The sequence below is a fragment of the Pinus tabuliformis genome, chromosome 9 (genome assembly GCF_031772625.1).
Source record: "Pinus tabuliformis cultivar Carrire ecotype Pingquan chromosome 9, CPIR1, whole genome shotgun sequence".
Taxonomy (NCBI): domain Eukaryota; kingdom Viridiplantae; phylum Streptophyta; class Pinopsida; order Pinales; family Pinaceae; genus Pinus; species Pinus tabuliformis.
Window position 1 is genome coordinate 1,640,817,380 of NC_142307.1, and position 26,565 is coordinate 1,640,843,944.

A 26,565-nucleotide genomic window follows, 5' to 3' on the forward strand; every position below is an offset into this window, starting at 1 on the left:
TTGTCTCAATGTTTAGCTTTCACATTGAGTAGTATATCCTTTGCACTTCACATCACTTTCAGCCTTTTACATTCAACATTCAACATTCAAAATTCAACATTTATGTACATTTTCTATTTAACCTAAATGATCATTAGTGAGTTTAGTAACATCGATAACATTTATCGACATTAATCAAACAACTTAACTTGACATAAATGCCAATATTGCCAACAAAGAGAGGTTTTCAACATGTATGCCTGCCCTCAGCACCTCAAGGGAGGTTTTCACCCCGAGATCTTTATTTTTTCTTTTTCTTTACTCCTGGGCTACCTCAGGGAGTTTTTCAACCCAAGAGTTTGCCTTAAATGCCTCATAAAGGTTTTCATCTAGGCCTTTTATTGTTTTTCTTCTTTTTTCACAAAAAACAATATCTAAGAATTCTGTGACTTGGAAGCTATGACACTTCCAATAACATTAACCTCTATGCTAATGGTGCTGATGAATTCTTCCTTAGACATAGGCTTTTTGTACATCTTCAATCTGTAGCCATTGACAAGCAAGGGAATCCCTTCCTCATCAATGGTCTTGATTTGAGAAACTCCATTGTCATGGAATTTCTCTATCAGGTATGGGCCTAACCATCTTGTCATCAATTTTCCTTTGAAATCCTTGAACATAGAGTCATATAGTAAGGCCCAATCCTCTTCTTCAAAATCTCTATCCTTGATGTGCCTATCATGCCAGACCTTCCTCTGCAATTGGATAACCTCAGTGTGTAGGAGGGCCTACATTCTAAATTCATCCAAGCCATTTAACTGGAGTAGCCTCTCCTACTGTGCTTTGGTGACATCTAAACCTAGTTGGGCTTCCATTCTCAAAGTATTGTACTCAAACTCAATAGAGAGTGAAGCTTTATTTCCATAGATCAAATCTTATGGGGTAAAACCAGTAGTTGTTTTCCAAGTTGTGTTATAGGCCCAAGTGGCATCCACTAATCTGTATGCCCAATCCTTCCTGGTGCTGATCACAACCTTGGTGAGGATGCCCTCAATTCCCTATTTGTGACCTCTACTTGTCCATTGGCCCTAGGATGATAGGAAATAGACTTTTTGTGCTTGATATGTGTTGAAGAATCTAGGGCAATTAGGTGTAGTGTGATTCTTCTTGACTAGATAAAAATTTGTGAAGTCTTTTTACTTTTGTTGTTAGCTTAATCTTCTTCTTCTTATTAATGCATGTGTGTGTAATTCATCAAACTGCTACCAAAACCATAAGAACAAGAACACAAGATGTTAGCTCTCTACCAGGGCCAAAACATCTCTTCTCTTGAGAGGAAAACCCTTTAGTAAGTTTCTCTTATTGAAGCTTCTTATTGATTAATGCCAAACCATAGACCTTGAACAAGAATATCCTCCAAGCACAAGTCAAGTCCTTCTTTCTTCCTACACTTTGTTTCCCGACACTTTTTCCTCCTTCTTCCAGCACTTCGTTCCCTAGCACTTCATCCCCCTACTTCTTTCGGCAATTGGTGATAGACCTTGTTATGCTTAATTATAGAATACATATTTCTCCTTGATCCTTAGTGAACTCTTTCACATAAGATGATGCCTTCCTTCTCTAAAAAAACTGAGATCCTTCTTGTTTTGAAGTTACAGAGTTGATGTGACAACACTATAGCCCTAGTTTTTTGCACGTGTGGGAGGTTTCCCTTAGGTTTTGACCCTTTTCTTCTTCGCTTGAGAGAGTCTCTTCTTCGCTATAGTGGGAGGCCTTATAGGCCTTGGTTTCTAGCCCAAACAATGAGAGATATGGGACTGATATGCTGCTACTATTATGACCGCAGATAGGCCTCTTTCTCTTGCACATGTGACTATGTTTGACCCTTAGAACAACCCCTTAAAATTAGGTCTTGTCTTCTCCTTCTTTGCTGCACTAGAGGCTCCTTATACTCGGCTTCTTTCACTCTTTTCTCGACTTCTCTTGCTTGCTGATTTTAGAGGCGAGTCCATTATCTTTGGAGGAGTGGACAACCTCTATATATAGAGGACTGTCCCTCCTTTAGACCGACTTGAGGATAGTGGGCCGACTTGACTTCCTTTGCATCATTTTTTCTCTTTTGATGATGCCGTTGCATGGAGAGAACTTTGACTTTTCTTGGAGGGATATTCTTTGACTATTATACAAATATATAGATGGTGTAACATGCCCTGAAGGGTCTTCAACATTTTCTTTTGACTATTTGACTCACCTATATCACTTTAACATGTGCTAGACCTATTTCAAAGAGCAAGAAACTCATTGACATATATTATAAAAATATTATTTCTTTTCTTGAATAAATACACATATCAAAAGTACATTTATGAAGGCTGAACCTAGTTACATTTCCTTCAACACTCCCTCTTAACTAGGGAGGTATTCATACAACATTACACAATGTTTGGCTATGTTACAATCTTGAAGAATTCACATAAGAGAAACCAGATTTGCAATCCATCTGTTATAGCATCGTAATAACCAACATTATTTCCACAGCAAGGCCTTGACTGACAGCTCTATCTCTTAATATAAAAGAGCACAATGTTGGCGAGACCAATGAATTATAGACACCTTAGTCATTATCTCTCAAGGTACATACCCACCCGGGTGTTCACTGAGTATGACCTTCTATGACTATTCTTATCTTGGTTTCCCAATCATCAAAGAATATCGGTCCTCTTGCCTACTCTTGTCTTGGATGCCCTACACATCATTAGAGAGTATCAGATTACATATGATTACCCAATCCTCCCATTGTTTCTTCCCAAGTGAAGACAAGAATGTTGTGTCTATCACTTCCTATCAATTGAGGAAGACATGCCCAAGTATCCTCTAATAAGGTACTTGTCCAAGTTCCTTTGTAATTGGGAACTTGTTATAACTCCCTCTTAGCTAGGGACTTGTATCAGCAACTTCTTCTTTGTGGGTCCTTCAGCTACTTGCTCTTCTTCTTTCCTTCGATGTCATGAAGTCTTGGTTCAAACTTCCCTTTGGTAGGGCACCATCCATTAATTACTTTCCTTCCTGGTTTTTCATGCTATTGCTTCCTTTGTGGAAAGTGTTCTTCTTGTCATATATCAGGATCTCTTGTCATCTGGCTACTCCTTTGTCATCTTGTCCATGCTTCAGAATACTCTTCTCATGGATGATTCATTGAACTTGCTTGTTCCCATGCTTCGGTTGATTAACCCTTCATGACTTTATCATGTTATTGCTTCAACATTAAGTTTTGTTGGATAACTTTATTCATCATGACATCTTTGTAGAGTAGAATTAGTTATCTACACCTTTTCTATCTCCAAGGCCTTCATAGGTGTCAAGGGTCTTTCCTTCCTTTGTCAGAGCTGTCCTGCCTTCTTTTGGGAGATATTGTTAGGGTCCCACCCTAACCCCCTTATTTATGTCATGGGATTGCGTCATAGTCAAGAGTCAATAAAGCCCATATTAATATTTGTAAGTGGTTAACCCGCAATTAATGACGGGACCACAGTTAGTTGCAAATGGGCCGTAGTATTAGATAGATGGTATTAATAACACCCACGGTATTGGCCCGCATGTATGAGTCATATATAAAGGATAGAGACTCCCTGCGAGGAGTATCATGTCTTATTTTCTAATCGAGCTCTGCTCTATTGGAGGTTGCCCCCTCGAAGAGGCAAGTGAACATTACTCTCTGAATAATAAAATCATTGCTATTCTGTGTTCTGGGTATCTTTTCTTCGCATATTTTGTATTGGGTATCATTTTGCAGGTTAAGAGCATAACAAATGGTATTAGAGCACTTTCCAGGGCCGGTGGTATCTCCAATTCTTAGCAATTTTTTTTTTTTTGGCTAGAGACGTGTTCCAGCGTCTTTAAACCACGGGATATGTCATTGAGCGCATGAACCTGCGGATTTGGGGAGGCATGCACGCAGGAAATACAAGAGGTGGTCACGTCTGTTGGACTCCCTTGTAACCCCTGTGGGTACCCCTTCGAGTAGTAGTGCATTAGACAGAACCGCGCACGGACTGTCTTCCACGTACCCTCTGGGTATATCAAAAGCCCCTAGGCTCCCTTGAAACCTCGCCATAGATAAACCGTCGGCCATCTTGTGGCTACAGTACACCGAGAATAGCACTCGGAGAGATTACTCGCCCGTACGATAGGGTAGTCGGGTTGTACGACTAAGGGTACAGTCGATCCTCCTTAGTTAGAGCCCTGAAACATTGGGCCGAGTACTACTGCCAGACCCTTATGTATATTGCGATCTGTAGCACCTGACACTCCTCAAGACCATAGTTCCCTTTTCTATCGGGGGATTGCACATCATCTATTCTAGATCCGCTGGTGCAACGGGGTGTAGCAGCAGCCGACATCAGTCCCGCAGTCTCGAGTTCGCAGATTAGTCATTCCGATCTATTAGAGCCAGCTGATCCGTAATAGCAGTCTGTTCCACCGCCCAGAGCTATCCGATTCGCCATTCAGATCTCTCAGATCCACCAAATCGGAGTTGTTGTGAAGGGTTCCTATACCGAGGTATAATTTTCGCAGGACTTTTGGCCGCATTGACATTTTGAGGATTTGGCGACTGCAGTATTGATCAGGAAGGAGTAAAACTCCATTAGGATTTTTCAAAAAAAGAAAAAAAGAAAAAAAAGAAGAGTCTGAGATCTTCCAGGGCGCTTATTGGTGATCTAGCCCATCAAAATCAGGAAGACGAGCTGAGCACGGTGGTACCATTCAATTATTAGTGAAAATTTTTAGGCGGTCCCAATTTTTCATCAGGTTGGTGTATGGTAGAAACTAGAGCTCAAGCAATGGCCAATGAAAGAATGGACAAACTTGAAGAGTCCATCCAATCCATCAATAAGCAGCTTACCGGACTATGTCTCCAGGTCTAGCAATTAATCCCGAAGGGCAAGGAGCAAGCCCACGAGGAGGAGTATAATGACAATGAATACAATGAGGGTGAGTCTAGCCACTCTCCTCACGTCTGGCACACCCACCCACCACCCAGTCATCGACCTCCCAAGTTGGATATGCATAAATTTGACGGTTCTCACCCGTCCGCATGGATAGCACAAATGGAGTAGTATTTCAAACTGAATCATATCTTAGATGATGCGACTAAGCTTATGTTGGGGAGCATGTACTTGGACATTGAACGGTGGCAATGGTGGGAATGGCATCAACGTTGCAATGGACCTTTTAAGACTTGGACCCAATTTACCAAAGCTCTTCGAGACCGCTTTGAACAGGAGGACTCTTTTTTGGGTCGTCTTACTAAGCTCCGACAGACAGGTACAGTGGATGAATATATTACAGCTTTTGAAGCCTTAGCCTTCCGCACTTGGGGTCTCTCAAATGTGTTCTACATGGAATGTTTTATCAGTGGTCTTAAAGAAGCCATCAAAGCTCAAGTCTTACTGCACCACCCTCCCACTTGGACAGAGGCTTGCAAGGTAGCCCGTAACGTGGAACGTGCATTAGCAGCCCAATACAGTCGCCCAAATTTCCCCGCTAAAGGTCGTCCCCCACAGGCTCACAACACGACTCAAACACTTAAGGTCCAAAAGGTGTCACCTGCGGAAATGGCCGAAAGAAGGAAGCAAGGACTATGTTACTACTGTGATGAAAAATACTCCCCAGGTCATAAATGCAAGGAGCCCAAATTTTTTCAAATAGATGCCACTGACTATAGCTCAACAGAGGAAGATCCACCACTTGAGGAACATGAGGCGCTAGAGGAAGACAACGCAAAGGAGAATGTCTCTGACGAACCAGTTATTTCGCTGCATGCGTTGGCAGGGATTTCTTCCCCTCAAACTCTCAAAATCAGGGGTTTTCTTAAACATCGCCCAGTAGTAGTCTTGATTGATAGTGGAAGTACCCATAATTTCATCCATCAAAAAATCGCAGAAGCAGTGCACTGTTTTGTACGAGCAGTTTCTAACTTCCAAGTCCAAATTGCGGTGGGGGCACAATGAAATGTGAAGGCCGCTGTGAAAATGTCAAACTTCAAATGGGGGATTATCAGTTGAAAACCCACATGTTTGCCATACACATGGGGGGTTGCGACATTGTCCTCGGCGCTAAATGGCTCCGCACTCTTGGGCCAATCACAATGGATTTTCAGGAGTTATATATGAGTTTTAAGTAGAAAAACTACACACATACCCTCCGTGGACTCCAGGCGGGAGCCCCCTCTATCATCAGCTCGCATCGGATGGAAAAGTTGTTAAAAAAGGGAAATCGTGGAGTGGTAGCTCAATTTAATGCCATCCAGGTCGTCGAAACCAAGTCTTTGCCAATTCATCCTGAGATGCAACAGATTTTAAATAACCATCTGCCGGTCTTTGACAAGCCTCATGAGCTTCCACCCTCGCGAGGGGAACATGATCATAGCATCACCTTGGTTCCAGGGCCCAACCCCCAAATGTGCGGCCATACAGATATCCGTTCACCCAAAAGAATGAAATAGAAAAAATCATCAAGGAACTTTTGGAAGCAGGTGTCATTCGTCCCAGCATTAGTCCTTATTCATCCCCAGTGGTCATGGTGCTCAAGAAAGATGGGGAGTGGCGGATGTGTCCCGACTTCAGGGCCCTCAATAAGTTGACAGTCAAAGATAAATTTCCCATTCCGGTGGTTGACGATTTGCTGGACGAACTGAATGGGGCTCAATTCTTCACTAAGCTGGATCTTCGCTCACGCTACCACCAAATTCGCATGAAGGAAGTCGACATTCCCAAGACTGCTTTCTGAACTCATGAAGGCCATTATGAGTTCCTGGTCATGCCATTTGGTCTTTGTAATGCCCCCTCTACTTTTCAGAGCCTTATGAATCACATTCTCAAACCATATCTTAGGAAATTTGTCCTTGTCTTCTTCGATGACATCCTCATCTATAGTGGCACTTGGGCTGCACATCTTCAGCATGTAGATCTACTCTTACACCTGCTCCGCAAGCATAAATTATTTGTCAAGATGTCCAAGTGTTTGTTTGGCATGGAAGAAGTTGAGTATTTGGGCCACATTGTGGGGCGTGAAGGTGTCAAGGTGGACCCCAAAAATATCCAGGCAATGCAAGAATGGCCTCAACCTAAGACCTTGAAGAGCTTGAGAGGATTTTTGGGTCTCACAGGCTATTATCGTAAATTTGTCCGCAACTATGGCCGCATAGCGAAGCCCCTCACTCAACTCCTAAAGAAAAATTCCTTCTTCTGGAATGAGGAAGCACAACAGGCATTTACCGCTCTAAAAAACGCCATGTGTTCCACTCCAGTCTTAGCACTACCTGACTTCACCAAATTCTTTGTCATTGAATGTGATGCTTCGGGGACTGGTATTGGGGCGGTCTTAATGCAGGAAGGGCGCCCTTTGGCCTTCACAAGCCAACAACTAAGTGGGAGGAATCCGGGCCAATATACCTACGAAAAAGAAATGATGGCCATCTTACATGCCGTCGAGACCTGGCGACCTTACTTATTGGGGCGACGTTTCCAAATCCGCACAGATCATCACAGTCTTAAATATTTTTTGGAGCAACGCCTATCCTCCCCACAACAAAATAAATGGCTCGCCAAAATGTTGGGATATGATTATGAGATCATTTACAAGAAAGGGAAAGACAATAGTGTAGCAGATGCATTATCTCGCCAATTTGAGGAAGAAAGTACTCTGCTAGCAATTTCCCTCCCCATAACAGAATGGATTGAAGAGGCTCGCAAGGAATGGTTTTCACACCCCGGGCTATCCCAACTCATTTCTCAATTGCAGGTAGATCCAAATTCCACCAAGGGCTACTCGTGGCAGGATGATATTCTTCGCTACAAGGACAGAGTCGTAATATCCCCAACATCCACCCTCAAAGGTTGCATTTTGTCAGAATTGCACTCATCGCCCATTGTAGGACATTCGGGCTTTCAGAAGACGTATGCTCGCACCAGAAGATCATTTTTTTGGACAGGCATGAAAAAGGACATCCTTACTTTTGTAGCAGAATGCGATGTCTGTCAACGCCACAAAGGGGAAACCGTCAACACACCAGGCACATTACAACCATTGCCCATTCCGACATCAATTTAGACGGAAGTTTCTATGGATTTCATTACAGGTCTTCCAAAGTTCGGGAACAAGTCAGTCATCATGGTGGTTGTGGACCAACTATCGAAGTATGCTCATTTCTGCGCCCTACCCCACCCATTTAAACCAATGTTGGTCGCTCAATATTTCATGGATCAGATTTTCAAATTGCATGGCATGCCCACTTCTATTGTGTCCAATCGCGACCCGATCTTCACCAGTAATTTTTGGCAGGAACTCTTCAGGATACAAGGCACTCAACTAAAACTCAGTACTTCCTATCATCCGCAAACGGATGGTCAAACTGAAGACGTCAACAAATGTCTAGAAACCTACCTTAGGTGTTTCACGTCAGAAAAGAAACACCTTTGGGTACAGTGGTTACCTCTGGCTGAATGGTGGTATAACACCAACTATCATGCCACCACCAAAATGACTCCCTATGAAGCAGTATATGGTCAACTTCCACCTTCCCCTACCTCTTATCTCAAAGGGTGCTCCAAAGTACAAGCAGTGGATCAACTCCTACAACACCGCGCAACCATGCTCGCCCATCTTAGAGAGAATCTTCATCAAGCTCATAACCGCATGAAGCAACAGGTAGACCAGCATCGCTCAGAGCGCCAATTTCAAGAAGGGGGTCAAGTCTTTTTGAGGATGCAACCATATAAGCAAACATCACTCAAAGACAAGGGTTGTCAGAAGCTATCTCCAAAATTCTATGGACCATACCAAGTACTTCAGTGCATTGGAGAAGTGGCCTACAAGTTGGCTTTGCCACCTACTGCAAAAATCCATCCAGTTTTCCATGTATCGTGCCTCAAGAAAGTGATCGGGAACAATTGCCGAGTTCAAACCAGTCTACCTGAATTGGACGAAGGGTTAATCTGGCTTCAACCCGAACAGGTTCTAGACACAAGAGACAAACACCTGCGCGGCCGCATGATTAAGGAAGTCCTCATCAAATGGAAAGACACCTCTCCGGAAGATGCAACTTGGGAACCAACCACTATTCTTCGGCAGTTTCCGCAGCTTCAGCCTTGAGGACAAGGCTAGTTTTAAGGGGGAGGGTATGTTAGGGTCCCACCCTAACCCCCTTATTTATGTCATGGGATCACGTCATAGTCAAGAGTCAATAAAGCCCATATTAATATTTGTAAGTGGTTAACCCGCAATTAATGACGGGACCACAGTTAGTTGCAAATGGGCCGTAGTATTAAATAGATGGTATTAATAAAACCCACGGTATTGGCCCGTGGTATTGCATGTATGAGTCATATATAAAGGATAGAGACTCCCTGCGAGGAGTATCATGTCTTATTTTGTAATCGAGCTCTGCTCTATTGGAGGTTGCCCCCTCGAAGAGGCAAGTGAACATTACTCTCTGAATAATAAAATCATTGCTATTCTGTGTTCTGGGTATCTTTTCTTCGCATATTCTGTATTGGGTATCATTTTGCAGGTTAAGAGCATAATGGATATCTTCAAAGTATCTTGTCAGATAGTGATTCTTGGTGATCATGGTGTTCTTCACATGCTTGATCTCTTTCTTCATTTGCTTCTTCTTGTAAGGACCACATTCAGAGTGTAAGGACCACATTCAGACTATATACATTTTTTTTTTTAAACAGCAAATACAACCAGAAAAGAAACGCATTAAATCTCAAGGTTATTCAACACTATCTAACACATTCCTACCACTCATTTTAGGAAACATATCATAACATTTACATACTTTTAACTAAGATCAAATAGTAATGAAATACATATGTACCGTTCACCAAAAGGTGAGACTTCACTTGCTCTGCTGTTACTGGTATTCCCTTGTTGCCGGTCAGCTCCGCGAGTGAATGATGACGTACTTGATCTGAATGCGAAGACCCACCAGTTAACCTCCCAGCCTACTCCTTGGGTACTCTTATTCCCCGCGGACCCCCGAGCTGCAATGGGGTTGTACAATGGAGGAAAGCACTAGCTGGTAGAGGAGAGCACACCTTGGCTCAAGAGTCCCCTCTCTAAAATCCTTTACCTCACCAAACTCACTATAGCTTCATAATCACTGCTCTGACATCATCTCATCCATCCAACAATAGGGTTCCAAAAAATCCCTTCTCCCATGGCTTGCCCCTTCTTTTACAAGAGTCCTCATAGATGACACTTGGCATGTCATGCATAATTGTATATTTTCTTTAATTCAATAGCTTGATTATTCACCTACCCATGTGTCACTCTCTCATCAAGGGTGACCCAAAATTATTTACTTAACTGTTTATTTAAAACTAATATTTTCCTCACTTCACAAGATTCCTATTTCTTTTCCTAGTTGTCTCTTTATCCCCCCCTTTTTATTCCTTAAATTGTGTTCATTACTTGAAGTCAATTAATGAGTTAAGATTTTATCCCCAATCTACTCCCTAATTTAACTCAGGTTATCTCTTAGATGGATATTCTTATGTTGGTTGTTGCCACATGGAGCTTCTCTACATTTCTCTAAATTTAATTTATTATTCTTATTTTAATTCACCTTCCTCTTTTCTTAATTAGGTTTAATTAGTTTAGGATTAATCTTTATCCTTACAATTATGTTCGTCTTTCCCCTTTTACCTAATTAAACCACATAATCTACCTAGTATTTTCCAACATGGGAAGGGTAGAGTTTTTAAGGTACTCTATTTTATTTCTTCCTATGATCCTCCTTATTCCAAGTTTTATTTTTGATTTAATTACATTGGTTTCTAATCATCATTTACCCTTGATGTAAATTTACCTAGTTTTCATTCCTTGCTTATATTTATTTATTATTATTTATTTTTAATGATTCCAAGGGTGCCAAGTTTGGTTGTGCCCTTCAAGAACTTCCCTAGAAGTTCCAAGGGTGCCACACCTAATAGTTTATTTGTGATGCCAAGGGTGCCAAGTTGGTCGTGCCCTTCAAGAAATTCCCCTGAAGTTCCAAGGGTGCCACACCACTTGCCCTTCAAGCATCCAGTGACTACGAGGGGAAAGTATAGTGTAACGTCATAGACCACTATCATCTCTTATGTTGCCTACTATAGTGAGACTAATGGTGTCGGGGATCAAGGAATCCACCTTGATGCGCCCCCCGCTAAAATCCTCATGAGCGACCCAACTTTGGGACCTACCCTCATGGCATCGTGATCTTCAAGGCGAAGGTGTTTCAACCCTTCCAGCCCAAGTCACGGCGGGAGTGCTAGTGGGTGAGATCAGGGACTCTGTCCCACCCCTCCCATGTAGTTCCATCCACTTGTACAACCCCATCACCCATATGTGAGTCATTCGGTCAAGCAACTAATCTGTGCCTGCAACCATTAACATATCATCAGAATATAGTTAAACATATATAGCAGATTTCAAGATTGACTTAGACTTTCAAAGATAAAATAATATGAATTTTCATCAAATCAGGTGTCATCAACTCGTCATATGCGAGTGCCTCTGATGGTTTCCTTCCATACTCAATAATCATCAGTAACAAGGTTTCTCAATGTTAGTCATTGTCATAATAGCATCATTAACAATTCCTAGTCATTCACATCATTGTCCATTGTAAGCCTGAACTAAAGAAAGTAGGTAACATAGGGGACACATCCATCATGGCTATCATCATTAAACATCAATGGAAAAATACATATTTATTAATCTATCAACATCGTAACAGCAATAGAAATATACCTATCCATCAAATTTATCATCATCATGCTTTTAGTAGAGAGCATACATATTCTTTACTACCCTCATCATCATAAATTCAACTAGAGACCAAACTTAACTATTTAATGTTGCAATCATCAGAATACCAATAGATAAGATACATAACCATTCATGCTATCATAATATCAATGGAAAGCATTCATAAACATCACAACCATGAATATCTCAATCACTAATAATAGTGTCATGTGCCCGGATCCTCAACCTGAGGTCCTCAAAGAATAAAGTGTGGGCCTTATGGCTAAATAAATGTTTGTGTCATATCACTGTCAGTCAACTAGAGCGAGCACTACATACACCCCTCTTAATAATAGACTTCGTCTCGAAGTCCCTGGAATAGGTAAGGAAAACGGTGACACATCTCCTCGGCGTCCTCCCATGTAGCTGAACTAGGACTATAATTGTCCCACTGGACCTTGACCTGGTCCACTAACCGTCGTCTAAGCTGCAAATTTCTCTGGTCCAGTATGCAAACTGGTTCAGTCATCACTGCTCCCTCGTCTGAAACCTGCAAATGACCAAAATCAATACTATGCGAAGGATCTGAAATATAATGATGTAAAACAGAAACATGAAACACATCATGCATAAGTGTTAAAGATGGAGGTAAGGCAAGCCTATATGCCACTGGACTTTTCCTTTCTAAGATTTCAAAAGGTCCCACAAACCGTGGAGACAATTTTTCTCCCTTTCCAAATTTTATAGAGCTTTTTTGGGGCCTTACTCTCAGGAACACCCTATCCCCCACTTCATAACTTCGGTCTACTCGATGAGCATCAACATAGCTCTTTTGTCGATCTTGTGCTTCCTTTAGCCTCCTCCTAATCATGGTCATTTGTTCTTCCATCTCTTGCACCACTTCAGGTCCTATTAATACTCGGTCCTCTAGTCGGTCCCAACTGAGAGGTGTTATACAATGTCTTCCATATAAGAACTCAAATGGCACCATCTTTATGGAACTTTGATAACTATTATTGTAAGCAAATTCTACGAGTGGTAAAAACTCCTCCCATCTCTTTTGTTGGTCCATCACATACATCCGAAGCATGTCTTCAAGGATTTGGTTTGTCCTCTCTAACTGCCCATCTGTTTCTGGGTGATAAGCAGTGCTGAAGTTCAACTGGGTTCCCAAATCTTCTTGGAAACTGGTCCAAAATCTTCTAGTAAACACTGCTTCCCTATCGGATATGATCTTTTTAGGCACTCCATGTAATCTCATAATCTCATTAATAAAAACCCTCGCAATTTCTGGTGCCTTATATGTAGTCTTAACTGGTATGAAATGGGCACATTTGGTCAACGTGTCCACTACCACAAATATGGAATCATGTCTTCTTGAGGTCATTGGTAGTCCCACAATGAAGTCCATTGATATAACTTCCCATTTAGATTTTGGTATCTCATGGGGTTGCAATAAGCCTGTCGGATGCCTGTGCTCGGCTTTTACTTGCTGACACTCTAAGCATCTTGCTACCAAGTTCACGATGTCCTTCTTCATCCCTTTCCAAAAGAAGAGTGGTTTCAGATCCACACTCATTTTCTTAACACCAGGGTGTGCCATGTATACAACGCGATGTGCTTCATTTAAGATTAATTGGCGTATATCTTCATTTGGTGGTACATATATCCTTCCTCGAAATCGTAGTAGCCCATCATTATCAAGGGAGTATTCCTCATATTTTGGGACCCTCATTTCATCCTCCCTCAAACTTTTTCTAACCTCCTGATACCAGGTGTCTTTAATTTGTAATTCAAGCAGTTTCTCCCTCAAATTTGTCTTCAAGGGAATCACTGAAAATATCCGCGGCCTCCTACTTAAAGCATCAGCCACCCTATTTACCGTTCCTTTGATGTAAGTGATATCGAAATCATATTCACTAATTAGCTCAGACCATCGTCTTTGCCTTGCATTTAAGTGATTGTTAAGCCCCTATACTACTAGTGTAACCCCTTATTGTTATTAGTATAACCCACTTATTATATAGATGTACCCATGTAGTGCCCATATTGTTACTATTGTGCCACATAGAAGCCCACTATTGTTATTATTTTGCCCTTACATTATTATTGTTATGTCGGCTCTGATTATGTTATAACCCCTTAGACTCCTATATATAAAAAGTAGGTATTTTCATTTGTATCATCCAAGAATTGTTCATTTATGTAGTTTAAAGGAGGTTTCCCCTTGAAGAGGCTGAATTCTAAGGCGTTGATCTATCTTTTCTATCTTTTCTTGAGCTGGTTTCATAACATTTGGTATCAGAGCTTTGGATTCTAGGGTTTCGCTGCTCCAAACAGGTCATCGTGGAATTTTCGCTATAACCTTTTTTCTGTGACGTTTCAGAAGTCGTAAAAAAAACCCATTTGAGAAGAATTGACGCTGAACCTTGGGTCCGAATTTTAGAGATTTTTACGTGATATTTTCGGAGATATGATCTGAGGAAGTTCGTATTTTTGTAGACTCCTGAATTACACTCAAAACAGGTGACCTGGGGAAAATCGTCATAACTTTCTTTTTGAGCATCGGATTGAAATTTCGTAAGAAGGTACAAAAATAGGACGGACTTTAGTTTCTGTTTATATATTTTGTAGAGTCAAAGGTTGAAACAGTGACACGTGGCACTTCATACAAGTTCACTCTATTGAACTAGTCTATAATCAGGTCACTGCGGGAGATTGTGCATAACTCTTTCTTGGAGAATCCAATTTGGATCAGACTTGTGGCATTGGAAAGAGGACACAGAGGGCTACTACAGGTCACAATTTTAGAACTTAAAGATCCGAAAGTACAGAGTTACAGTCGTTTCAAGGTAGAGCGCCTAAAATCAAGAAAAAGCAAGATGAGGAAGTTTGATGGCAAGGATCCGGTAAATTGGATACTTCAGATGGAGAAATATTTTGATATACATGGTGTACAACTGTTACAAAAGGTATGTATTGCATCTTCATATTTAGAACCAGATCAATTTTTATGGTACAAAGGGCTTTGTTCTCGTAAAAAACTTGTTACATGGTCAATTTTCACGGAGGAAATGATAGCACATTATGAGGATACAAAGAGCAACACTTTCTTTAGAGCAACACCACAACAATTGGAAAGAGTAAAAGGGCTTTGTGACATAATGGAAAGCAAAATTATGGAAACCAGGAAGCATACCCCTCACAACTATAAAGATGGAAGTGTTGTTTCTCCCAGCCTTCCACAACCTACAAGGGTTACACCACAACAATTGGAAGAAAAAAGAGAAAAAGGGTTTTGTTACAATTGTGATAGCAAATGCACTAAAGGTCATAGGTGTGCTGAGAAGAAATTATTTTACATAGAATATGAAGAGGAGGAAGAAAAGGATCAAGAAACATCAAAAGAAGAGGATATACGTCAGGACACCACCCCAAAGAAAGAAGAAATGAATCAGACCATATCTTGTAAAGCATTGGCAAGAATTACCACTCCTCAAACTCTCACGATAGAAGGACATATCAAGAAGAAAAAGGTGCAAGAAGTGAAAGATCACATCGAGAAAGAAGAAATGAATCCAACCACATCTTGTAATTCAATGGATGAAATTACCACTCCTCAAACTATCAAGATAGAAGGACACATCAAGAAGAAAAATGTTCAAGAAGTGAAAGATCACATCGAGCATCAAGAAATGAATCCGACCATATCTTGTAAAGGACTGGAAGAAATTACCACTCCTCAAAAGATAGAAGGACATATGAAGAAGAAAAAGGTTCAAGCAGAGAAAGATCATATTGAGCATCAACAGAAAGTTCTCCAACTTTTAAAGGATAATGCCACTTCGGTGCAAAATCAAATGAAACAACAGGTAGATCAACATCGTAGTGAAATTTTTTTTGATGTAAGTGATTGGGTGTTTTTACTGCTACATCTCAAGCAAGCTATTTATGAGAAGGAAATGTTGGCAATACTACATGCACTTAAAAAATGGCGACCTTACCGAATGGGAAGACGCTTCAAGGATGAGGATGTGGAAGCATTGTTTTGTGCTATTTATATTATCCAACCAAATTGGATAAACGAAGCAACGGATGAATGGAAGAAGAACGAAGAAGTATGGCCACTTATTCAAAAGTTGCAAAAGATCCCAATTCAAGCAATATTGCCAGAAATTGAAGAGGAAGGAAAAATCATATTGGAACCTGGAGCAGTCACAGAAACAAGAACCCGACAACTACAAAATCAATCAATTTCAGAGTATCTCATCAAGTGGAAGAACTTACCCGCTGAATATTCCACATGGGACGACAAGAATTTTATATAGAAGCATCAAGAACTACTCAAGCGTTGAGGACAACGCTTTTTGAAGGAGAGGGGCATGTTAGGCCCCTATACTACTAGTGTAACCCCTTATTGTTATTAGTATAACCCACTTATTATATTGATGTAACCCATGTAGTGCCCATATTGTTACTATTGTGCCCCATAGAAGCCCACTATTGTTATTATTATGCCCTTACATTATTATTGTTATGTCGGCTCTGATTATGTTATAACCCCTTAGACTCCTATATATAGAAAGGAGGTCTTTTCATTTGTATCATCCAAGAATTGTTCATTTATGTAATGTAAAGGAGGTTTCCCCCTCGAAGAGGCTGAATTCTAAGGCGTTGATCTATCTTTTCTATCTTTTCTTGAGCTGGTTTCATAACAGTGATCTTGAGTGAATATGTGTTGTAGCCCACAATGGTCAGTCCTAAGATCAAACTTCCTTCCTAGAAGGTAGTGTCTCCAAATCTTTAGTGCATAAGCAATTGCTGCCATTTCTAGATCATGGGTTGTGTAGTTTTCTTCGTGGGTTCTGAGTTTCCTTGATGCATAGGCTATTACTCTTCCTTCTTGCATCAACACACAACCCAATCCTTATTTGGAGGCATCAGTGCAAACCAAAAATTCTTGTTCCATATCCGGCACCTTCAAAATTGGTGCTGTCATTAATAACACCTTTAACCTTTGGAATGCCTCTTCACATTTTTCAGTCCAGATGAATTTCTTGTTCTTTCTTTGGAGCTCAGTAATGGGGTTTGCTATTTTTGAAAACCCTTTGACAAATCTACGATAGTATCCTGCCATGCCCATGAAACTTCGTATTTCATGAACATTGGTTGGTGTTGTCCATTCCATGATGGCCTCGATCTTTACTAGGTCTACTGCAATACCCTCCCCAGAGATAATGTGTCCAAGATAATGAAACTTGGTTTGGTAAAAGGAACACTTTGACAACTTCCCGTACAATTGGTTTTCTCTAAGACATTGTAGAACTATCCTCAAGTGTTCATCATGCTCTTATGGGGTCTTTGAGTAGATCAAAATGTCATCGATAAAGACTTGTACAAACTTGTCTAAGAAATCCCGAAATATTCTATTCATCAAACTCATGAAAACACCCAGGGCATTTGTCAGTCCAAAGGGTAAGACTACAAATTCATAATGCCCAAATCTTGTTTTAAAGGTTGTCTTCGAAATATATTCTTCTTTGATTCTCAACTAATGATATCCCGACCTCAGATCTATTTTTGAAAACACCGTTGCCCCTCTCATTTGATCAAATAAGTCATCTATACTATGCAAAGGGTATTGATTCTTTATCGTCACTTTATTCAACTGGTGGTAATCAATGCACAGTTGCCAAGGCCCATCCTTTTTTTTTAACAAAAATCACTGGGGCTCCCCATGGAGATATGCTAGGTCGTATGAACCCCAAGTCTAGTAATTCCTTTAATTGGAACTGCAATTCCTTTAGCTCTGTAGCCGACATCTGATGGGGTGCCTTTGCAATAGGCTCCGTGCCTGGTTTAAGGTCGATGGTGAAATCAATTTCCATCTTTGGGGCTAGCCCGGGTAGTTCTTCGGGAAATACATCCTTAAATTCAACAAGAAATGGGTTTTTATCAAGATCTTCAGAGTCACTCTTTTCGTTTAGAGTTACCACTGAGAACAATTGACATCCCTTTCGCCTAAATTTCATTAGTTGCAAGGAGGAGATGAACCTCAAGGACACCCCTCGGTTCTTTCCCCTTAATGATTTTCGTTGGCCGTCATCGTCCGTGAAATGTAGAATCTTGTCCTTGCAGTCTAGGAGTGCCTCATGCCGCTCCAACCAATCCATTCCTATAACTACGTCATAAACTCCTAGAATTGTCGAGTACAAGGATACCTTGGTCTTACATACACCCAGGTCCACCTCACAATCCTTTACCATTTTTCCTACAGTTCTTTTCATACCACATGCCATTTCTACATGTTTAAATTCATACTGTGGAGTTGCTTTATGTTTAATCATTGATAATGCATTTATAGAAATAAATGAATCAGTAGCCCCTGGATCTATTAAAATGACAAAACTCATACCATCAATATTACCTGAGGTTTCTAACACAGTGGACTGGTGTTCGACTTGGCGATTGTTCACCGCTGCATGGATGCGATGAGCCTTCCCCAGATCCCCCACTGTAGTTGCATTCTTAGTTGAGTTGGTATTACCTGTCTTTTGAGGGCAATCCCTCTCGTAGTGAGGACCCCCACAAGTCCAACACCCCCTCCTAGGGACTTGGCTCCTACTACCAACTGAATTGTGAGTTGGTCTAGAACTCTGCTGGAAAGAAGATCGGTGTTGAGGTGGTGTGACTTGGTGTTGTCGCATAGGCCGGTGCGGTTGTGGTTGACGAGTTTGTTGCGGTACCCTGCGCGGATGCTGAGCTGGATGCCTATATGGTGTTCTTTGATTTCTTCCTGACCACCTTTGATGATTTAGCACAGGACCCCCTTGCAAATTTCCACGTTCCATATTGTTTCTACCTGGTACTCCTGATTCTGTGGGCCTTGTTGACTTACTATGTTCACTGCTCATGATCTCCTCCTCTGCAATGATTGCCCGCTGAACTGCCTTGTGCAAGGTGCGAGGCATTAAGATTCTAACCTTGGTCCGAATGTTAACATTTAATCCATACACAAATTTGTTCACCTTGAGCTTCTCTGTGTTTAGGTGAGGGGCATAACGAAGTAATTCCATGAAACGTGCCTCATACTCTGGTAGGGAGCAGCTCCCTTGCTTTAATGAATTGAATTCATTTAGTTGTCTCTCAAGGAACTCTTCTGACAGGTAACGCTCTCTAAATTTTTCTTCAAATAGCTCCCAAGTTACTTCTGATATATCCATCCCCAATTGGGTTAATAATGTCTTCCACCAAAGTAGTGCGTTTCCCTTTAGCTGGAATATACCCATCTTGGCCTTCATGTTTGATGTGTAATCTCTATGGGTAGAACACATAGCCATGTTTTCCAACCATGCCTTTGTAGATTGACCATCAGTGGAACCCCAAAACTCTGGAAATTTTACCTTTTCCAAGTCTCGACGTACATCATTTCTTGTGGTGTTTTGGGGTGTTTCATTTTGTATGATCGGTCCTCCATGCTCCCGTTCCAAACGGTTTATTAATGCCTCAGACATGTGTTGGAATGATCTCATTAAGTTCAACACTTCTCCCGCTGGTATCTGTTCTTGTGTTGAGATGTTTTCCCCCTCATTAGGTGGGGTGGTAGGAGTTGGCTGTTGTGGTGGCGCCATGTTGTGCCCTTTAGCTGCCCCACTCCTTCTGGTACCTCTCCTAACCATGGTTCACCTGCCACAGTTTAATACGATTTTTCCTTATAAGGTAAAAACCAATAAAAAAAAAAATTATTTAATGAGATACGGAAAATTTGAGAAATGCTAAATTAAAATTCCCAAACTTCCTGAATCTTGATAAATACTCCATGAAGAAAACTTCATTATCACTCCTAAACATATTTACCTTTCTAACTTCATTATCACAACTTGTCTTTATAAACACTAAATTTAAATAAAACTGATATAAAACCTACTTTCCAATCATTTTAACTATTACAGTAAGCTCAAGTCAACTTTATTTATTTATTTATTTTTTTTTTTGTTGTTCAAAAATGAAAAGGGAAACTCCATGAAGAAAACTTTAAATATAAAAATAATATCTTTACAAATTATTCAGAAAAGACAACTTTTAAAAAAAACATGAGAAATAAATACTCAAAATATTAAATTAAAAATAAATAAATAAATATGAAAGTAAATACTAGTTAAAAATAAAAATAAAACTATAAAGAATATAAACGAAAGTCCAATTTAAAAATTAAAACTTTAAAGAAAGTTAGAGGTACATACTCCTCCATATATTAAGGCTAAATTCTTAAAAAAAAAAACTTTATTAGCAAAAAGGAGATGCATCGGCCTCAAGAAAAAAAATCTCGGGGAACCGTTTTGGGATTGAAAAGTTTTACGAGGCATTTAAGGTAAATAGTTATGGTAAAGCTTTGTAAGATTACAATAAATTCTAAGACTTCTAAACTCTGGAATGTTCGTTGGTTAAATAATTTTTATTTTTTTTTGAGTGTTAGTTGGTTCGGAATATAACATTTGAATAAAGTTTTGATAAGTCTCCGCTTCATGCTTCTAGATTATTCTAACTTCATTTCAAATTTTAAAATAGAATTTGATTAATAATAAAAATATTTTATTTATTAAAAATCATAAAAATAGATTACAAACATGTGTTTTAATAATTATTTATATATTAAATGGAAAAATATTTATTCACTTTTTCTTTGACCCTTTTATTAAAAATTACATAAGAATATATGTTTCATTAAATAATGGCGTGTGTGTTATTTTTTCCATTAAATAATAGCTACAGACACTTCATGTCACAGCCGCGTCGATATTATACAAATTAGGTGGCAGATGGCGCATTACTCGTCTCTCAAAAGAATTTAATGCTTCCTGATTAAAGAAAAATTATGACATCATGTAATTACAGTACACTCCGTGTGATCACAGCCCCGCTGAAATTAACTACAAATACATACAGATTAAGTGGCAAATGATGGATTACTCGTCTATCAAAAATTTAAATGCTTCCTGATTAAAGGAAATAGATGATATACCGTAATTGTAATTACAGACACTCCGCGCTGAAATTAAATAATACATACAAGTTAAGCGGTAGATGCCGGGTTACTCGTCTAAATTTAAATTCTTCCTGATTAAAGAAAATTGATGACCTACCCACGGCGTCACAGCCGCTCCGAGTTCTTGCTGATTACAGAAAATTTGATTACAAGACTGTCCCATTCAAGAATTGAAAGCCTAGTTTGTTAACAAGAATTATTTCTTACAAGAAAACTTCCCAGAAATGTGTGCTTTGGGAGGTTCATCTCTGAAAGAAGACTCGGTTTCTGTGTACCATTGACCGAGTTTCATTCCAGGAAAGAGGGTGTTGTCATCTCCCTTTTTGTGGGCTGATTCTTAGTAGTTAAGAGGTCGAGTTATCTAGCTATGAAGGATGAGTTAGCTCTCATTGCCAGCTGAACAAAGCAACCTCCAAAATCTGTGCGTACCAACCTTCATAAGGGTTCGAACTAGAGTTTTGAGGGGTGATAAGACAACCCAGCTTGTGGTGGGTTTTGTGGCTTCCGAAAGGGAGGAGATATTTCTGGTTATCAGGCCATATGGAACAACTGTGCACATGGAATTAATTTATGAATATATGTCCACTGTTGTAGAGTTGACGTTCTTCACTAAATCATCTAATATACCCAGATATGTTGCAGGAGTATTACCAGTCATCTGGGTTCTATGCTTCTCATCTGGAGTCAAATTAAATTAAGTATACCCATAGCACATTGTTCTCAAACTGTTTGATTAAATGCTTCACTGGAAAAGATGCATTAACTAAAAAAAATCAGTACTTCTTGGAGCCATTTCACAAGAAGTAATCTCACAATCACGGATGGAAGAGGACTAGTTCTCTTATTCTTTTTGGCTGAGTTCTGTTCAGGATATTCTTATCAATTGAATTGTGGAGTTCGAGTTGTGTAGAAAGGTACTAGTTCATTATTGACATGCATGCAGCTGAGTTTGTAAACTAGAAGAAATAAGTTTTCTTCCTGTCCACGAGCAACATCATCAACTCCTGATAAAACAAGTTCTGGACAGCATACCCTAAAATGGGATGTATTTTATTTTGGGCTGAGCATACTAGTTTGTTTCCTCTTGCTGTGCGTACAAGGCAAAACCATGAAGTCCTTTCTCAGTAAATATTCATTGGAGTGAGTAAAAATACAGGGAAAAATCGCACAGAGGAACTATCCTGAGTTGTATCAGACTACTCCCCAGAAGAGTGTTATTTCCATGAAACAACCTAAAATATCCCATGCTTCCAACGCTGGTGCCAATTACCAAACATTGTGAAGATATAGCGCAGTGGATTAGCGCGTTCGACTTCGGATCAAGAGGTCGTTTGTTCGACTCCCACTGTGGTCGATTTGTTGTGCGGCTCTCACGTTATAAATTGCTGAGAATTGAAGGTTGTGGATTACGAAATGATGATTGTTGGGATGCAGGTCGTGGGTTCAATCCCCACATATGGTCGATTTTTTTTTTTTGGAACTTGAGTAATTTGATTTTTAGAGAAATACCCATATATAGCAAACAAAACTAGTCATGCATGCATGGGCCCATAGGCCTCAAGGGTTCAACTTGTGCTTTGATACCAAATGTAAGGACCACATTCAGACTATATACATTTTTTTTTTTAAACAACAAATACAACCAGAAAAGAAACGCATTAAATCTCAAGGTTATTCAACACTATCTAACACATTCCTACCACTCATTTCAGGGAACATATCATAACATTTACATACTTTTAACTAAGATCAAATAGTAATGAAATACATATGTACCGTTCACCAAAAGGCGAGACTCCGCTTGCTCTATTGTTACTGGTATTCCCTTGTTGCCAGTCACCTCCGCGAGTGAATGATGACGTACTTGATCCGAATGTGAAGACCCATCGGTTAACCTCCCAGCCTACTCCTTGGGTACTCTTATTCCCCGCGGACCCCCGAGCTGCAATGGGGTTGTACAATGGAGGAAAGCACTAGCTGGTAGAGGAGAGCACACCTTGGCTCAAGAGTCCCCTCTCTAAAATCCTCTACCTCACCAAACTCACTATAGCTTCGTAATCACTGCTCTGACATCATCTCATCCATCCAACAATAGGGTTCCAAAAAGTCCCTTCTCCCATGGCTTGCCCCTTCTTTTATAAGAGTCCTCATAGATGACACTTGGCATGTCATGCATAATTGTATATTTTTTTTAATTCAATAGCTTGATTATTCACCTACCCATGTGTCACTCTCTCATCAAGGGTCACCCAAAATTATTTACTTAACTTTTTATTTAAAACTAATATTTTCCTCACCTCACAAGATTCCTATTTCTTCTCCTAGTTGTCTCTTTATCCCCCCCTTTTTATTCCTTAAATTGTGTTCATTACTTGAAGTCAATTAATGAGTTAAGATTTTATCCCCAATCTACTCCCTAATTTAAGTCAGGTTATCTCTTAGATGGATATTCTTATGTTGGTTGTTGCCACATGGAGCTTCTCTACATTTCTCTAAATTTAATTTATTATTCTTATTTAATTCACCTTCCTCTTTTCTTAATTAGGTTTAATTAGTTTAGGATTAATCTTTATCCTTTAAATTATGTTCATCTTTTCCCTTTTACCTAATTAAACCACATAATCTACCTAGTATTTTCCAACATGGGAAGGGTAGAGTTTTTAAGGTACTCTATTTTATTTCTTCCTATGATCCTCCTTATTCCAAGTTTTATTTTTGATTTAATTACATTGGTTTCTAATCATCATTTACCCTTGATGTAAATTTACCTAGTTTTCATTCCTTGCTTATATTTATTTATTATTATTTATTTTTAATGATTCCAAGGGTGCCAAGTTTGGTTGTGCCCTTCAAGAACTTCCCTAGAAGTTCCAAGGGTGCCACACCTAATAGTTTATTTGTGATGCCAAGGGTGCCAAGTTGGTCGTGCCCTTCAAGAAATTCCCCTGAAGTTCCAAGGGTGCCACACCACTTGCCCTTCAAACATCCAGTAACTACGAGGGGAAAGTATAGTGCAACATCATAGACCACTATCATCTCTTATGTTGCCTGCTATAGTGAGACTAATGGTGTGGGGGATCAAGGAATCCGCCTTGATGTGCACCCCCCGGTAAAATCCTCATGAGCGACCCAACTTTGGGACCTGCCCTCATGGCATCGTGATCTTCAAGGCGAAGGTGTGTTAACCCTTCCAGCCCAAGTCATGGCAGGAGTGCTAGTGGGTGGGATCAGGGACTCTGTCCCACCCCTCCCATGTAGTTCCATCCACTTGTACAACCCCATCACCCATATGTGAGTCATTCGGTCAAGCAACTAATCTGTGCCTGCAACCATTAACATATCATCAAAATATAGTTAAACATATATGGTAGATTTCAAGATCGACTTAGACTTTCAAAGATAAAATAATATGAATTTTCATCAAACCAGGTGTCATCAACTCGTCATATGCGAGTGCCTCTAATGGTTTCCTGCCATACTCAATAATCATCAGTAACAAGGTTTCTCAATGTTAGTCATTGTCATAATAACATCATTAACAATTCCTAGTCATTCACATCATTGTCCATTGTAAGCCTGAATTAAAGAAAGTAGGTAACATAGGGGACACATCCATCATGGCTATCATCATTAAACATCAATGGAAAAATACATATTTATTAAGCTATCAACATCGTAACAGCAATAGAAATATACCTATCCATCAAATTTATCATCATCATGCTTTTAGTAGAGAGCATACATATTCTTTACTACCCTCATCATCATAAATTCAACTAGAGACCAAACTTAACTATTTAATGTTGCAATCATCAGAATACCAATAGATAAGATACATAACCATTCATGCTATCATAATATCAATGGAAAGCATTCATAAACATCACAACCATGAATATCTCAATCACTAATAATAGTGTCATGTGCCCGGATCCTCAACCTGAGGTCCTCAAAGAATAAAGTGTGGGCCTTATGGCTAAATAAATGTTTGTGTCATATCACTGTCAGTCAACTAGAGTGGGCACTACACTTCTTGGATAGATTGGTCAACTACCTTCTACTTCTTGAGGGAGAACTTAAGCATTGCTAGTTTCTAGGGCTAGTCAACATTCCTTCTTGCTTCCTAGTCAACAATATTATACTCCTTATGTGAGTATTTTCTTCTGTTGACCTTCATTACATTGTAGTACGTGCCTTCAAGCATGTTATTGGTAAAAGAGATTCTTTCCTACTTGATCATGTTATAGAACTATTCCCATGACTCAATAATGTACATATGATAACATGACTAAACTTTGATGCTACATACCTCATCTTGATTCTCCTTTGATCATCTTAGCTTGCCTGCATATCATCCTTTTCTTGAATCCCATGAATGGGACTCCCAATGAAACATCTGCTTCTTATTCATGAATCTTCTTTTGAAGATTCCATCATAGGATCTTGAAGACCCTTACCCTGCAAATGTTTATTTCCTTTTGATGATGGAGGTTTTCTAAGATTCTTATTCATGATCAATTTCCTTTCATTGTGGATGAGGTCCTATTCTAGGTATTCTCCTTCTACATGAATATCTTGAGCTATATCTACCATGCTCCTATATTCTAGAAGATATTTCTAACCATGCATTTTGTTCTCATTTATAAATGCTCTTTCTACATGAGTATCTAGAACTCTATGCAATTCATACTGCTAGATTCTAGAATATGTTTCTAGCTATGCAATTTTATTCTATTCCTACATGCTCTTATCGTACTAAAAACTTTGAAAGAAGACTTTAAGTCAAGAGTTTGACTTATTCATATTAGAGATCGAAAGGATCTTCCTTATTTTATTTTTTTCTTCTTCTTTCACTTCTTGAGTCATGTGAGCTTCTTCCCCTTTTATTTTGTTGTTGTTGTCCTTCTTTAGTTTAGGACAATTCCTCTTATCGTGTCCATATTCTTGGCATCCATAGCATTGGATTTTGGACATATCTTTGTTGTTTTTTCTTCGTGGATCAAATTTGCGATTTTTTCCCTTTCTCTTGGCCATGGTAGGAAATACTTTCTCCTTTGATCCCACATCTTCCTTGGCTTTGAGTCTAGTTTCCTCTGTTTTTCATAAAGACCACATTTCACTTAGTCTGGTAGCTTCCTTCTTGGCATATATACTTGATGTGAAGTTTCTCCAATCCTCAGGTAGAGCATTTCAGTTGTCATTTCTTTGTCGAAAATGACTTCCCCTAGGTCTTGAAGTCGATCTCTCATCTCAGATATCTTCATGAAGAAGGGAGCTATTCCTTCCTTGGATATTTTCATTTTGTACACTTCATTTCTTAGAGATATCACTTCTCCAACTGTGGTTATTGAGAATAGCTCTACTAGTTTATCATAGATTTATTTTGATGTTTCAAATTTGGAGACATAAGGAATGAGAGAGTCCTTGATGGATTCTATTAGACTCATTTGAGCTCTTGTCCCATCCTTATTATACTTGCCTAAGGATTGAGTTTGTTCCTTAGTAGGAATAGTAACATTCCCTTTGATGTGTTAGGGAGTTCATTCTTCTTGAGAAGTAAATCAGTCCTCTTCTTCCATGCAAGAAAGTTATTGTTACCTACCAATTTGTTGTTTTCCTTGAAAAAGGACAATGATGTATATTCGGAAGGGGACATATACTTACTTGATATATTTTTAGATGTAGTGGATTTTATTTCTCCTTGAAGACTTGATGGATTTCCTTCCTAGCATCTTGATGTT